Here is a 14,807-nt window from a genome sequence, read left to right on the forward strand (position 1 = left end):
AACTGTGTTTAGACAGTTGTAATAAAAAATTATTTTGAAAAGTCACAACAGTTTCATACAAACCAATGTTGTTTCCAAACGAGGAAACAGAAACTCTCAAGCACACCATCAAACACACAATTTGCAGGAATAGATAAAAAATGTTATGAAAACTTATGAAAATGCTAACATTTTCCACCATTAAAACAAATTTACTGCATCTACCTCTTTGACAAACCTAATTATCTTAACTGTCACTGTGCTTAAGCTATCTCATCCCAGGTTTTGGAAGATTTTATCATAGAATTGTAACAGTGTGCATGTGAATGACGAGGAAAAGCTGGTATTTTCAACACAAAAAAAATTACCACAGTGTCTGCTGAGAGCAGGGAACATTAAGCTACAGACTATCACATTACATGGATGAGTGTATGCATATAAATGTACACCAGCACATCCTACAATACCTGAACCAAACCAGGCACATTTTCTTCAGAAGAAAGCAAGAGCATTTAACGTGTAACACTCTGGTGCAAAATTAAGAATGTGTGTTTCAATAAGATCACTTCCATGGGAGCTGTGCATTTGTACCTGGTGCTGCACATCAAACCCTACTAAACTTGAGGGACAACATCCTTGACCAGGATTTTATGGCCCAGTTGGGTGAGCTGTGACCATCCTGCAAGGAGGCAGCAGGCAGCTGGCATGGCTAGGGCAGGCAGAATTATGAAAGCAAAGGGAAAGGTCATGCAATAATATATACTGTGACTGCCAGGAAAGTATTACATTATAGCTGCTTTCTGTTGGAATGCCTCTTATTAAAAAAAAACTCTCAACAAGAGAAGTGAAGTTATTTCAGCTGAGGCTTTATTTGCTTTTATTTTGCAAGCAAAAGGGCATATAAGGTTCTAGTTCCCTGTTCAGAGCATATTCCCTTCCCTTTGCCTAGCCTGCATGAAATCAAGAAGGATTAATTCCAGAGGTATGATTAGTTACTGTGAACTAAACATGCAAAAATGAGTTAATAAAATCCCTAGAAAAAGTGTGATTTTTTTTAAAAGGAAAATACTTGCTAATACTGAAGTATTTTAAAATTCAGGACAGGACCTGGCCTGCAATCTGTTGTCTAAAGGGCTTCAGTCTTTGGGACAGTTCTACCTGCTTCAGCCAAAGCCCAGAACTGCACAACTCCTGAGGCTGTACATGCCACATCTTAGGTACTGAATATACTTCTCTGTAGTTAGCATTTAAATATGTGACTCTGTGACATCTCAGTCCTTTTCTGAAGACAACCCGCTGTCTTAAGACAAAGCCACTTCTCTTCAAGAGAAATGCCAAAATTTTGAACCCTAAAAAATGAAAGAAACAAATACTAAAAGGAGGCTTTCATTTTGGCGACCAAGAGAACAGTATTTTTGTAAACGGCTGAAGGCGACTGTTTATTTTTTTTCAACCACATCTGAAGGCACCATTTCCTTTGCTTTAAAAACTCCTTCTTCTCAAGGCAAATCCTGGATAAAAAACTGCTGTTGCAATGGTGGCTGAAGACAGAAATACACAGGTTTCTCTTCTCTTTTTCCATCAATCAACAAGGCACAGCTGAGGCTCCGAGCAACCATCCCAGTCCCAAGCTAGGCAGTGTGCATTGCTGCTGCTTCCAGTGCCTGAACACTTTTTCTGGAGAGGGCAAAGCCACCCCAGACAGACCCAGAAGAGGGCAGTGGGATGCTGTAGAGCATCTGCTTAGTGATGCCTCATTTTTGCAACAAGGGTGTGCATACCCTTTTTGTAGAGTGGTGTATTTTCCAGCCTCAGAAAGTGCAGCCCAGCATAGCCTCAGCTTTTTTTACACAGATTTGATGCTGGGTTTATGCCAGTGTGTTCATGTGAGATGTGTTCACATCTCACAGCACATCCTTTTTCTAACAATCTATTCTTCTTTATGTTGAAATCAGGTAAGGAAGCTTGATAAAAGCCAAACAAACAGTGTTTTAAATATTTATTTCTAAAATTCTTTATTGGTTGGCTGCAGTTATTTAACATTCAGAATGCTTTGGTCTGAGCAGACTTGTTTGAAATACAAACCACAGCTACACCACTAAATTACACTAAAGAGTTTTCTAAGTTAATTAAAATCTAAGTTCTTTGCTTTTAAAGTAAATGTTGATTCCTCAAGAACAGAACAAGTCCACTAGTGTTATCAACAATATCTGCAGATAAGTTCATCTACCTGTTAAACTGCGCACACTACCTATTAGAATGAACATTCCACTGTTTGTTAGCCATGGTTCTCCGCTTAGACACCTCCCAAAATTAACACAGAATGCAAAGGAAACAATGAAAATGAAGACTTACGACAGATCACAAGGGCGAATGTCCATGCCAAGTTCAAAGTGACTTTCCAAATTGCTGAAACACAATAATGCTCCTGGATGGAAATGCAATGGCATTCAGAAGTTCCTTTCTGCCTAAGGGCAATGCCTATCATGTTTACTACTTTGTTTAAAGAAACAGACTTTTTAAAACTTTTGTGGCTTGAACTGGACATTTAAATGATTCTCAGTAGTGAGGCCCTCCATTCAAAGCAAATATCACCAGAGCTAGAAGTCAACCAGAGACTGAACCTCCTGAAACTGAATAAAACCCATGCAAATCAGTAAAGAAAGGCAAAAATCTCTCACTTTACAAAACAAAACCTTCCCCCTAAGTAAGGAAGGATATAAATTATATTTTCCTGGCACAGATACTAAGAAAAGAGGATTTCAGAACTATCTCACCACATTCTCTGACATTTTCTTGTCACTATACATTAGTAAATAATAACTTAGAAGAATCAGCTGCTCATTCTGGTAAGGTCCCATATGTCCATGCCATTACAGAAACAGTAGTCCTTTAATCTAATTATCATGAAATGTTGTGTACAATTACCTCCATTGCCAAATATTGCACAGATCTTACTTGAATGTTTCACTCTTTTGTATTTGAGAGAAATTTTACACATTTAGGTTTGTAATTCAGAGTAAATCAAAACTGATAGCAGATGAACGAACTACAGCATGCCAGATGTGACAACTTATTCTCAAATCTTGTGTGATTAATTGCTGCGCAAATCTAAATAACCTTAGGTGCCCATACCTGCATTGGAAGGGAAGGACAACAGGCATAAAGCTACATTTAATTTTGTTTCAGCAGAAAACTTTGCATCCAGGGAGGGGCTCAGAACTGGATTCCTGACCTCCCAGCACTGTAGACATGTTTCTACTCCCTACTGCCATGCTGAGCACTATGAGGAAGTGACCAGACATTTAAGAACTGGAGAGGATTTATGGCCTCTCACCCTTCATTTTTTTGCATTTATTGATCAACCCAAAAGCATGAATGCAGCTGTTACGAGACAGGATTACAGGAAGAATGACACAGAAGGTCCCAGTGGTCTCTGACACGCCCCAAAAGGGTAGTGAAGGATTCTATCTCCCTGCCCCTCCAGGGGATAACCTCCTTCCCCATATGCAACTTCGAGCTCAGAATACTAACAACATACAAACTACTTTTTCTAATCAGAAAAAGCTGTAGACTCCCCTGAGCACTGCAATGGTAACAAACCAAGATCATGCTGCAGCAGCATAACAGAGCCAAGAAGGCCAGTGATGGACATACCTGCAGCCCCTGCTGGAAGGGCCACACACCCTGCTGGGTACATAGTGCTTTTCATTCAATGTTTTTGATGAATAGGTTCTTGTGGGGTCTTAAGGGTCTTCTGTTTGAAGGGTTGCCAGGCTCTTTTCATCACTTCTGGCTACAGATGAGAATTTTTATGGGGCCTGTGTGAGAGATTGTTTTAGCTTGTCTTTAGGAAGGGATGTGATTAAGGGTTTGTTCTTGTGGTAAACTGGTGGGAGGTCCAACAGGGAAGCCTTGGAAGGAATGACCAACCTTATTTTTCTGGTGTCATTCCTTCTTATATGTCCAAAGCTGCCTGAAAGGATTTCAGCCAAAGGCCCTTGCCAAGTTTACAACACATTGGACACAGCTCTGAGACAAAAACTCATCTCTCCAAGGTAGATTGTTAATGTTTGAAAACAATAGCCCAGTGAATTACTTTTTTTCTTTTGTTTAGCTGTGCCTTACCATATTAAATAATTTAATTTTCTTTGCCTAGATAGCAGACATCAGCTCTGTGATTTTAAGCATATCAATCAAATTGAAGACTGACAGAAAGCAATGAACTGGTCCATGACTTTTCATTATTTAGATACATTGGTCTGTATTTCATGCAGAAAGCAAACAATTCTAAGAAACAATAAAGAGAAAAGGTCATGGAAAATAAAGTCCAGGAAGAACAGTAAGTAAAATAGTAATATAGCAGGGGTGAATAATTTACTCTCAAAGAGCCACATGCCCATTCCGCATAACAACATATTGAGTACATCAAACCTGAAGAGTGACAGAATTTCATAAACCTTTGCTTTCAACACACTAAAGGCTTTCTGGGGAAGAGAGTTTAATCTGAGTTACAGATCTAAACCTGGCCAGCTATGGCATTGGTTTTTGGAGAATCTGGCACAGGCTGGAGCATGGGGAGCTGTGCAGCCCAGGGCTGTGTCTTGCACATCTATGTGGTAGTCGGGACATGGGAGTAAAGGCCACCCTGCCAGTGCCAGGCTGCTGCCCCACAGCTCCAAAGCCTGAGGTGTGATGTGAGCCACAGAGCACAGGTGCACCATGGAACAGTCCCATGTGTGATCCTGAACTCCAATTACTGGGTTACAGACCTCAAAAAGAGCTGCAGAATAGACATGCTTTGCTGGCTATTCCAATTTCTATTTACCAACCAGTTCACTTGCAGCAATGTTAACCCAATTATATCACTCATCTTTTCCAATAGTTTGGAAAGTACCCTTATGTTATTTAAGCAGTTATTTCTTCATTATCACTAAGATGCAACTATAAAAATCTTTTGTGCATTCCTGAAACACATGCTCAAAGATCTGCTCAGACTAACTGCTTCAGTCTGTTTCTTCCTTAGGATTAGCAGAGATGGGGAAAATGCAGCTAGTTTGGAAAGGAAGAAGGTCTGCACCTTCACAGACCCCTACTCTGAAATTAAGCTTAGGAAAGTGGCAGCTGGACACCTCCACTGATAACACTAGAGTCAACCCAGCACAGGAGCCATCCGGCAGTCTCATATGGAAAAAATTGCAAAAACATGTAGGGCTGCAAATGGTTATTTTATATTCAAGTGACATACTGGACCTTATCCTTGCTGCGAATTTCAGTGACCACACAGGTATTTAAAAGCAAGTATATAAGAATTTGTCTTTCAGTTGGTTTCTCTACATGTTACCAGATTTTTCTTCACACTCCCTAATTAGACAATTCAAAGCTTACTAGAGATGGAAGCTTCTAATTTTATTTGCGGATTTATTAATTTAATTTTTGACAGGTTTGCCTTTCTAGACAATCATTCATTCAAAATTATTGCAAGGACTTATGCTTTCACAGAAAACCAGATGAATCCTTTAAAATAGTGAGATAACCCCTGATTTGTTAAGAGTATTTAGTCTGAAACTATGTTGTTCTTATAAAAAAAAACCCAACAAACTGGCTTAGGTTCATCTGTTTGATTTACCAGTAGGCGTGTGAACAGAAGAATACTTAATTTGCAGAATAAATATACCAAATCTGGGTATACAGTAAATGGCACTACCCTACTGCACCATTTGGAGGATGGGAGCTGTGGAAAGCACCCTCCATCAGCCCCTGCACAGGAAGCAAAGATGCTGGCAGATCCCTGTGCACCTCTGTATCAGCATCTGCACAGGCAGGAGCAGGGCAGGAACCTCCCTCTGCTCCTGCACCTGGAGGTGAGAGCCCTGTAAACCCAAAAAAGAAGCAGCCTCTGGGAGGTGGAAGACCCTCTCTGAGGAGAAGGTGTCTTTGCAGCAGGCAATTCTCAGTTCTCTCTAGGCAGGGAGCTGAGGTACCTGTGGTACCTTGTCTGCCTGCAGCTGTGAACAAGCTCTTGCTTGTTGATCCTCCCTGCTTTGGATTTCCAACGTGAAAAAAAGTCAGAGGGAGGGTTTCAGGAGAAAAAGCTAGGATTGACATGAATAAAATACAGGAGTTAAACCCTGATTGCACAGATCACCTCTTCAGGACATCTGCTGCATTATTTTTGTCTTCCACCCTTTCTTTCTTTAGGAAGAAGATGTAGGGAGTCAGTCTGCTCCCTCCAACTAATAATTTTTCAGACTATTGAATAATTTCAAGTACATTTTACAAGAAAATAACACATTACCAAACATCTCTCACTAGGTGGAAAAAATTAAGGAGCCAACAAAGGAGATTTTTTTTAGTCCTATCATCAAGGAAAACACTACAAGACAAGACACTCCATGTACAGCTGAATGCTCATGTGGTGCTCAGAATAAAGACACTTTAATGAAGCACCCTCTCAGAACTCAGGAAGAAAGAACTCTTATTTGTGAGAGACATGGAGCTGTCAAATTTATCTTTTCTGAGTTTGTTCAATTATTCATCCTTCCAGACAGCCACAAGCACAGACTTATTCCAGGGTGGTTGTATCTGCACAGAAAACCATGCTGAATTTTTTGTTGGCAACAATGTTCCATACCAGATATTATCAAATCTTTATGGAATTTTAAATTAAATCTTGATTTTTAAATGAAGGACATAATTTTAACAGATTTTATTCCTTGACTTTCCAAGTTCCTTATAAAAAATCCATCATTGTGTCACACAGAAAGATATAAGAATCCCAGTAAAGCAGGCACAGTCAGATGCAAGGAAAAGGATTGCAGCCCTGATAATTTATTATACCTATCTCTACAGTTGTTAGATTTTTCTTGCTAAAATATAATTCAGAATTATTATATTTTATTGCTGTAAAGTATGATAACAATTACAAAATACAATAATATTTTATAGACAGGAAACCACAATAGTAAAACAAAGTAACTTTAAAACATAAGAAATAAAATATTCATATATTTACTTCCTGACAGCATGCTGAATTTTTGCTGTTGCTGCTCATCAAATGGACTCAGCTGAGCAGAGTATTTGGAAAAGCACATTTCAATAATGAAATATACTTTTTGTTAACCCTCCAGGTGCTGCCCATCCTTACTACTGCACAAGAACTTGTGTCAAAAATTAAAATAAAATCCTCACATCCAGCACTGTTCACCAAACAGTCAAATTTGTCAATGTCCAGAAATCGAACTACCATTGACTGCGTGCTCCATTCGGGCACCATCTAACACAGCTCCTAAAAAAGCCCTGTTCCCCTTCTTATGAATACTTGGTCTCATTATTTCTAGCTCATGAAGTAAAATCATGGACTCAAATCTAATGAAGTGGTATGTGCAGGGTGGTGCTGACTACTGGAAGCATTGGCTTCAATATTGACCTCTGCCAAGGTTTGGCTCTTCCGACATGGAAGTCTGTGTAAAGCTCAAATGAAAAGAAGAAGTGTGTGAAATTTAAAGTCTAGAAATTCAAATTCCCTGGATTTGTTGACAGAAATAATGAAAGTGGAGGTAAAAGGCTTCAGAAAGCATTCTTCACGTGCCAGCAAACAAATGTAACAACATCATGTAAACCAGTCACTCAGAGACATAAAAATAATCGGAAATAGTAAATGAAAAAGAAGAAAACCAGATGTATTACAAGTTCCAAAATATCCACAGTTGCTGACATTTCAGGGGATCAGTTAGGAACCTTGAGAGATTAAATGAGGAGTTTTGGTTCACTCATGTAGCTACCAGGGCCACAGAAATAGATCCACCGAACTGAAACAATGACTGATTGATTTCTATGTAGCCTATTTAAAAGGGATCAGTGTCAGTCAATCTTAGTTTATGACAACTCCTTGGCATGTTAGGAATCTCCCCCAAAAAGGGCAGAAATTATCTTACCCTTTTTCCAAATCACAGGCATGGGGTATCTGGTAAGTTTCCCTACAACCTAATGAAAAAAATGCAATTTTGCAAGCAGCTGTTCTGCTGAGAGGCTGCTATCTTAGTCAGTCTAGTACTACGAAATTAGAGGTGCAAAATTGCATAAGGCTATAATAATACTACTGAGTAATTTTTTGGCAATTGTCTTTATTTTCATGGGTTCCCTTAAAATTTAGCCCTGAAATCAATGTCTCTTTATTCCTTACCATCATTACTGATGGATGGACAGCAAGACACACAGAGACAAGCCTGTCCTTACTTAGTCCTACAGGCATAGGTGGCTTAGGAAACAAAAACCACAGTCCTGGAGGACTGTGCCTAAGGATTTCCTTAGGCTTCAGTAAATATTTCTGGGGACAAAGCAGTGACATAGATAAAGGTGGTTCTTTTTTAATGTAACATTTAAGCAGATGCCTTTCAGTCCTTAGTGAAATACTGCAATATGTGTCCACACTGCTATCACTTTATCAAGGCTGCACAGATTGCATGAGGGGCAGCAGTCACCTGTGGCACTCCTGCAGTGTCAGTTCACAATTCTCCTCTACCTTTCCATGCATAGCTGGGAGGTTTTCTACTTTGGTATTTCCTCTAGGGCAATTCCTGATACCTCCTTAGTCTTCAGCAATATTTCTTGACTCTTTCTGCAGCACCCAGCTGGTAAACTTTTACTGTTTCTACACAGTATGTGAGGATCTCAGAATACTTTAGGAGCTTCTCCCACTCAGAAACCTTCAGAGCCCTGCCAAGCTCATATAGCAGCATGTACTTTTGGAGATGCAGAGTGTACAGTGTGTCCCATAGGAACAGGTACTTGAGTGCCCTATCCCTGCATTACAGTTTGCAAAATACATGCAATAAAAATTATTGTAATAAAAAGAGTATTAGCAGTTTAAAGCCTGAGATAAATGCAGTCATTTTCCTTTATTTGTGCTTGTTAATTGCTAACTTTGTGCTGGCTAACATACAGAAGATAAATGTGTGGCTGTCTAAAGACAAGACTCAGACCCTCACAGAGCTGGTTTCCTATGCTATTTTCCCCCTTAATGAGATGGCCAGGCCATCACTAATGCCTCAAGAATCAGTGAATGAGGCAGATAGACTCAGCCTTTGGACAGGGTCAGCACTCTCTTCACACAATATTTTCAACAATCCATCTTATAAATGAAGGTGCAGAAATATTGCCCGTCTCCTTGAGATGAATTGGGAAAAGGTCAAATCCTTGAGTCCCCAGACAGTTCTTAGACAGAAATTTCCCTGGAAATGTCAGTCTCTTCAACTAAGTATCAGCCACTGACTCAGAGTATCATTTGGCATTTGGGGTGTGCTAAGAGTTAAAACAAGTGATAATTAGTCACTTTCATTGTTACTTCCAAATATTTTCCAAAATTAATATTTTAGTGTTTCCAAAACAAGAGAAGGACAGCTTACTTAGATGAAAACATAATATAAAATAGTAACAATTAGGCAAATATGACCCTGACTTTTTGCTGCACTGGACATTAACTGTAATACAGTAAATCTGCTCACTCCATTTCCTCTATTAGTGATAATAGCAAATACAATACCCTCATTTCCTCATTGCTGATGACAGCATTGCTGGGCTCTTTTGACTGTAATTCTTCTTCAATATGTGTGCTGCAAGATGAACCTCATACTCAGCTAAAAACGGATCTCAAAAAATGTTTTTGAAAAAATAATTTTGAATCAAGGCACTGATAAATCAGGTTAGTGTGATTATAAGTCCCACTCTGTTACCCTCCCCAATAAAAAGAAAAAATAGTTTAAAATCTGTCTACAACAAACATGAAAAGCAATCAAATGTAAGCTTGCAATATTATGAACTGAGTCATTAAGAATGCCTTCATGCTCTCAGCAGATTATCCTGCATATGGAACCATTACTGAACATTGCTTCGGAGACAGCACATCAGAAACACAACTGCATTTCTCTCCCAGGCAGGGGCAGCACTTGGATTGGTTTCTTACACAACTTCTCCATTTACCTACTTGCTTATTTGTTCTTAACAGCAGTGTGACAGAACAGTCTCCCAGGGCACTGATCAAGTCCCTGTTAAAATGTTGTCACCAAGTGGAAGAAAAGGCCAAGACAATTTCCCAGCTTCCATGGAGTCATCTCTGCACATGATGTGTTAAACTGTGCCTCTCCAAGAAGATTCACCTTCAAGCCTCAGAAACAAATCTTGAAGAAAGAAACACTTTGTGCCTAGACTAGATCAAGCAGAAATTATTTTTTATTTCATAAAACCCCAACAACAATGCCATAGGATGGTCAGATGTTGTTATTTCTTAATACAAGTCATTAAGTTGCATGCCATGCCTCTGGCAATACTCCCAGTTCAGGGAGGAATGAATGTAATTGACCTGCAAAGCACGTCCTGATATCAATTCAATCATCAGTCCTTGCCTGCCTTCACTGTATTATAAGATACAATGCAAACAAACAACAGATTCTCCCCTTATTTAATTCCTCCTCTGTCTGACATTTTGCTTTGTTATACAGGGTTTATTGTGTGTGTGAGGCATGTTTTATTATGAAAGTCCTTTTTAGAAATATTGCTAGAACCTCTTTATTCTGCAGTCTAATACAACCACTATCAAAGTAGTGTCTATGCTATTTCAAGAGGCTATGAGCCTGTAAAAAGGGGAATGGCCAAAGTGGACCACACATTCTCAGTGAATGCAGTACAAAATCATAATCCTTAGCAAATTCCTTTTCTTATAGTATCAAGCATTGGTCTTCAGCAACAACCATATAGTTGAAGACATACTGAATCTGGCCTAAACCTGCAAGTTTCTAAAGTTCCACTTTCAAGCAAACATACAGAAAACTTGACAGAAGAATTTTACATTTCCCCTTCTTTCCCCATCAGAAGAGCAAGGGTTGGTGGGTAGTCTTAGATGAGAACAGTGGCTGTTCCTTAACTTCCTCCTTATGGATAAAAACACTTATGCCAGGAACAGACTCAGAAATCCACTCTCTACTGCCAGAGGGAAGATGGAAAACACTCAGGATTCATCAGTGAAGGAGTAAAAACCTGAAGGTACAAATGCCTCTTCTATTGAAATGAAAATCCTTTCCAAAATCTTCTAAAGAGAGGAAGTTAATGTTCTTCAATATCTTCAATCAAGCATAGTATTTTTCTTCCTACATAGAGTATTCCCAAATTTTGCTACTATTTTAGACAAGTTTTTTTCCTCTGTTGTAATATCTAGGCATCCCTGCCATTCTCTTCTGTTAATTTTGACTTTCATTTTCTATAGAACTGAGCTCCATGTTTCTTCCCAATTCTTATCCTTTTTTGTGGTGTGCCTTTTTAGGCTTTGTTAAGTATATATTGATAATGTAACACATTCACCTTGTTCAAAACTTTAGAAACCTGTGACAATTATACCTCGAGTAAGTTCACCTTGTAGCTGGTGGCTAAAACTAAAATACATTTGTTGTCTCTGTCTCCAGCAAGAACTAACTCAATGACTGTATAGAAAAAAAAAAAAAAAAAGGAAACGTCTGCATAATCTTTATCTCTTGTACATTTTTCTTTGAATGTCAAACTCCCTAGATATCTAAGTCAATTCTCTTGAGTCTTATCCTGCCTTTAGAAGTCTGATTAGCTCATTTGGCCTAAGCAACAATTGTCAGACACACCAGTAACTCAGATGTTGTAAATGTTCTTGCAAGCTGCATATTCTTAAGTAGGTTCTTACCTACTAACATACAGTTCATTATTGGACAGATCAAAATTCTCTGAAATGAATAGAAATCTTTAATCTAGATTTTCTCTCTCAAATCTGCAAGCTGCTTAAGTGCCCTCAGGCACTCAAGTGCCCTCAGGCACTCAAGCATACCTGACAGTTCAGCTCCCTGTGAATTTAAGATGACAAGGATCTGAACAGAAGTGCAGATCTATAATGAAGCTTGAAGCGGTAGAAAATTTAAATTAAAAAATAGAAATAGAGGGAGTCCCACATATAACTTCAGGAAAATATTCCCATCTAGACAAGAGAATGGGCTGTCTAAGAAAACAAATTACTGTGAAATTTGATGGAAAATTATTTTAGAGACTGATGGATGAGCTCAAAACTAAATATTGTATGTATGCTAGTAACTACCCTAAGTACAAAAAACTAAACTTTAAACTTAATTTCAAATTTAAATATATTGAAAAGAGTAATTTAAACCCCAAGCAGAAAGTATTCCTTTTACACCAATGTAGAATAGATAAGAAGGAACAGCACTATTTTTAGTGACAAATATAAGATTTTAAAAGTACACATTAAAAAAATATATCAGTATAATTTTATAAAGTTTAACCACCTAAGAAATAGATGTGTGTTCTTCTCCTAAAGAAGTGTAGAATATTCCTTTTGTGACGAATCTTTTGAGGACTGCTTGGATACCAAAACATCAATAACTAATTCTTCACTTCAGTGAAGATCTGGCCTCATCTGCATGCAGAAATTCTCTCACTACAAAACAACAACAACAACAACAAACCCAAAAACCCCCAAAAAACTAAAAACTGCTACTAGAATAAATGTGCAAAAAGGCCACACTGCATGCAACTTATTCCCTGAGAGGAGAGAAATTACAATAGTGTTCCAAGAAAGAGTGCCTTCAAATGCCTCCTCTTTAGGCATGAAACTCATTCATGGAATCATGAGATTCCATCTCATCTCCCTGTGCTGTCAGATAGCAACAAAACCTCCTCACTTGTTTTGAACAGCACAGCAGAAGAGTAAAGGGATGAACATTGGTTTGACCTAGTTTTGCATAAGCCTTTTATCTTATGAATGAAGCTCTCTCCCAGCTTGAAGAACAACTAAAGAATAATGAAAAAGGCAAAAATACAGAAGAGAGGAAAAAAATGTAATGTGTTCCCTCTAAGGACAAATATAGTCACTGGCTGGGAACTCCAGATCAGATGTAAACAGAAGAAAGGAAAATCGTGAAAAAAGACAAAATTAATGTGGAGGTCTACATAACAGTACTGGTTTTTTAATTTTCTCTGATCTTGGGATTACAGATGTCTGATATATCTATGATGCTTTGTGACATGAAGATTCAGATTAATCTTCTGTGTGATACTCTGCTTGCTTGATTAATTCTTGGTAAGCCAGTTAGAGCTGGGCATACAGGTATTCGGGTATTACAAAACCCTGAAAAAGCCTGAAAAAGACAGAACTAGAATTTATTGATTGACTAATCTTTATTGATTAGTCTGTAATTTAGTCAATTTGCTTTAACAATTTCAAAGGAAATTGAATAAAAAATGCTTATGTGCTTTTAAAAGGCCACTCTACACTTACTAAATTCTTTAGAAGTGTCTTGCTATATGAGACATAATACCTCCTCCTTAGTGACCCACTGCAAAGACAGATCCATGACAATAGCAACAGACCTGAACAGGGGCCTTATAAAACATTTAGCTCAAGAGAGGTCAGCAAAAGGAAGGCTGGATGCTGCTTTTTCAAAGAGCAATTTATAAAAATCACATAGTTCAAAAAGCCTGTGTGGTGCCAGAAGGGTATTCATTGGCATTGCCTATTGTACAAATTGTACAAATATTTAATTTTAAGAATGATCTATGGATACATTTCCTTTTATTTTGAAAAGATTATTCTGCTGCAGCAGCATTTTCCAGTTCCTGACAATAGCTCCTGTCCTGCTCACAAGCACCATTCTGTCAAGTTTATAGCCCCAATCTATCAGAGTACTTCTGCAGGGCTGCAAAGATCCCAAGCTGGGAGCTGCCACTTCCACAGCTTTTCCAGCTTTGGCTTAGATATTTGGTGTCAGCTGTAAGAGCAGAAGAGAATACAGTTCATCCTAGTTAGGGATCTACTACAAGGAACCATAGAAATCCTAATTATTGCTTATATAAAAATCAGCTTTTTAATTTTCATACATCACTGCTCCATTGATTTCAGCCAAGCTATTACGGCTCATAGAAGCTGAATATTTTTCTTTTGTTTCTGGCTTTAAAATAAAGAGCTTAAACACCATCTGAAATATATTTCAGCAGAATTTAATCATCATTTTTTTGTAAAATAATGTTAAATAATGTAGAGCCATCTTAACTAGGGCACTTCAACAGAAAGAAAAAATTAGTAATAAAATAATAATCTGATCCAATTTTAAAAGTTTATACAAATGCATTATGTTGTGCTGTAAAATACATAATTTAGATTTCTTTGGATGAGAGTGCCACAGTAGAATCAGATCATTCAGAAGGGACCATGAAGTGAACATGCATGGCCTTGCAGTATGTGCAGTTTGTGTTGTGAACACCAGTTCTCACATCTTATTTAGTGTGAACAGGCTCACACTAATAATACCAACAGGGGCTTTTCACACTGAGGTATTTTGTGATCATCACAGGCAAACATGCCCAGGTTGCCTTGCTCCTTCTGATGAACAGAATTACTGCTGTAACCATTCATCTCCTCATCTCTGGATACCTTCTGCAGAGGCCAGTAATCCCTACAAGTCCTTTTCTGAGGACAGCTCCTTTGACACTGAATTTCCATGGATGGCCTGTATAGAACCTGCCCCACCACTAACATCCCACAAATGAGCCCTGCAGGCTGACCTCTCTTTTCTCTTGTCCCCTCTCTTCTGTACTGGAAGTGAACAGTACTAACACTTACACTGGACACTGGGCAAATTAATTTCTTAAGTATTTCCTCAGCATCTGATTGCTAGTTTGGAGAACATCTGGTGTGAAATCAGATGGAAGAGCCACAAGTGACTAAGAAGCACAGAAAATGTAGAGAAATGCTGTATATAGACATTAGAAGCCTTCCTCAAGAATCTGTATGCCTTTAACTA

The 14,807-nt window shown here is 38.4% G+C and overlaps 1 protein-coding gene across 1 annotated transcript in view; it reads right to left on the bottom strand.

Moving 5' to 3' along the window:
- Positions 1–14,807, bottom strand: part of CAMK4 (calcium/calmodulin dependent protein kinase IV) — a 140,218-nt gene that overhangs the window by 32,351 nt on the left and 93,060 nt on the right. The gene's annotated exons all lie outside the window — the stretch shown is intronic.

The sequence above is a fragment of the Agelaius tricolor genome, unplaced genomic scaffold (assembly GCF_023055355.1).
Source record: "Agelaius tricolor isolate 1412-34295 unplaced genomic scaffold, bAgeTri1.0.p SCAF_27, whole genome shotgun sequence".
NCBI lineage: Eukaryota > Metazoa > Chordata > Aves > Passeriformes > Icteridae > Agelaius > Agelaius tricolor.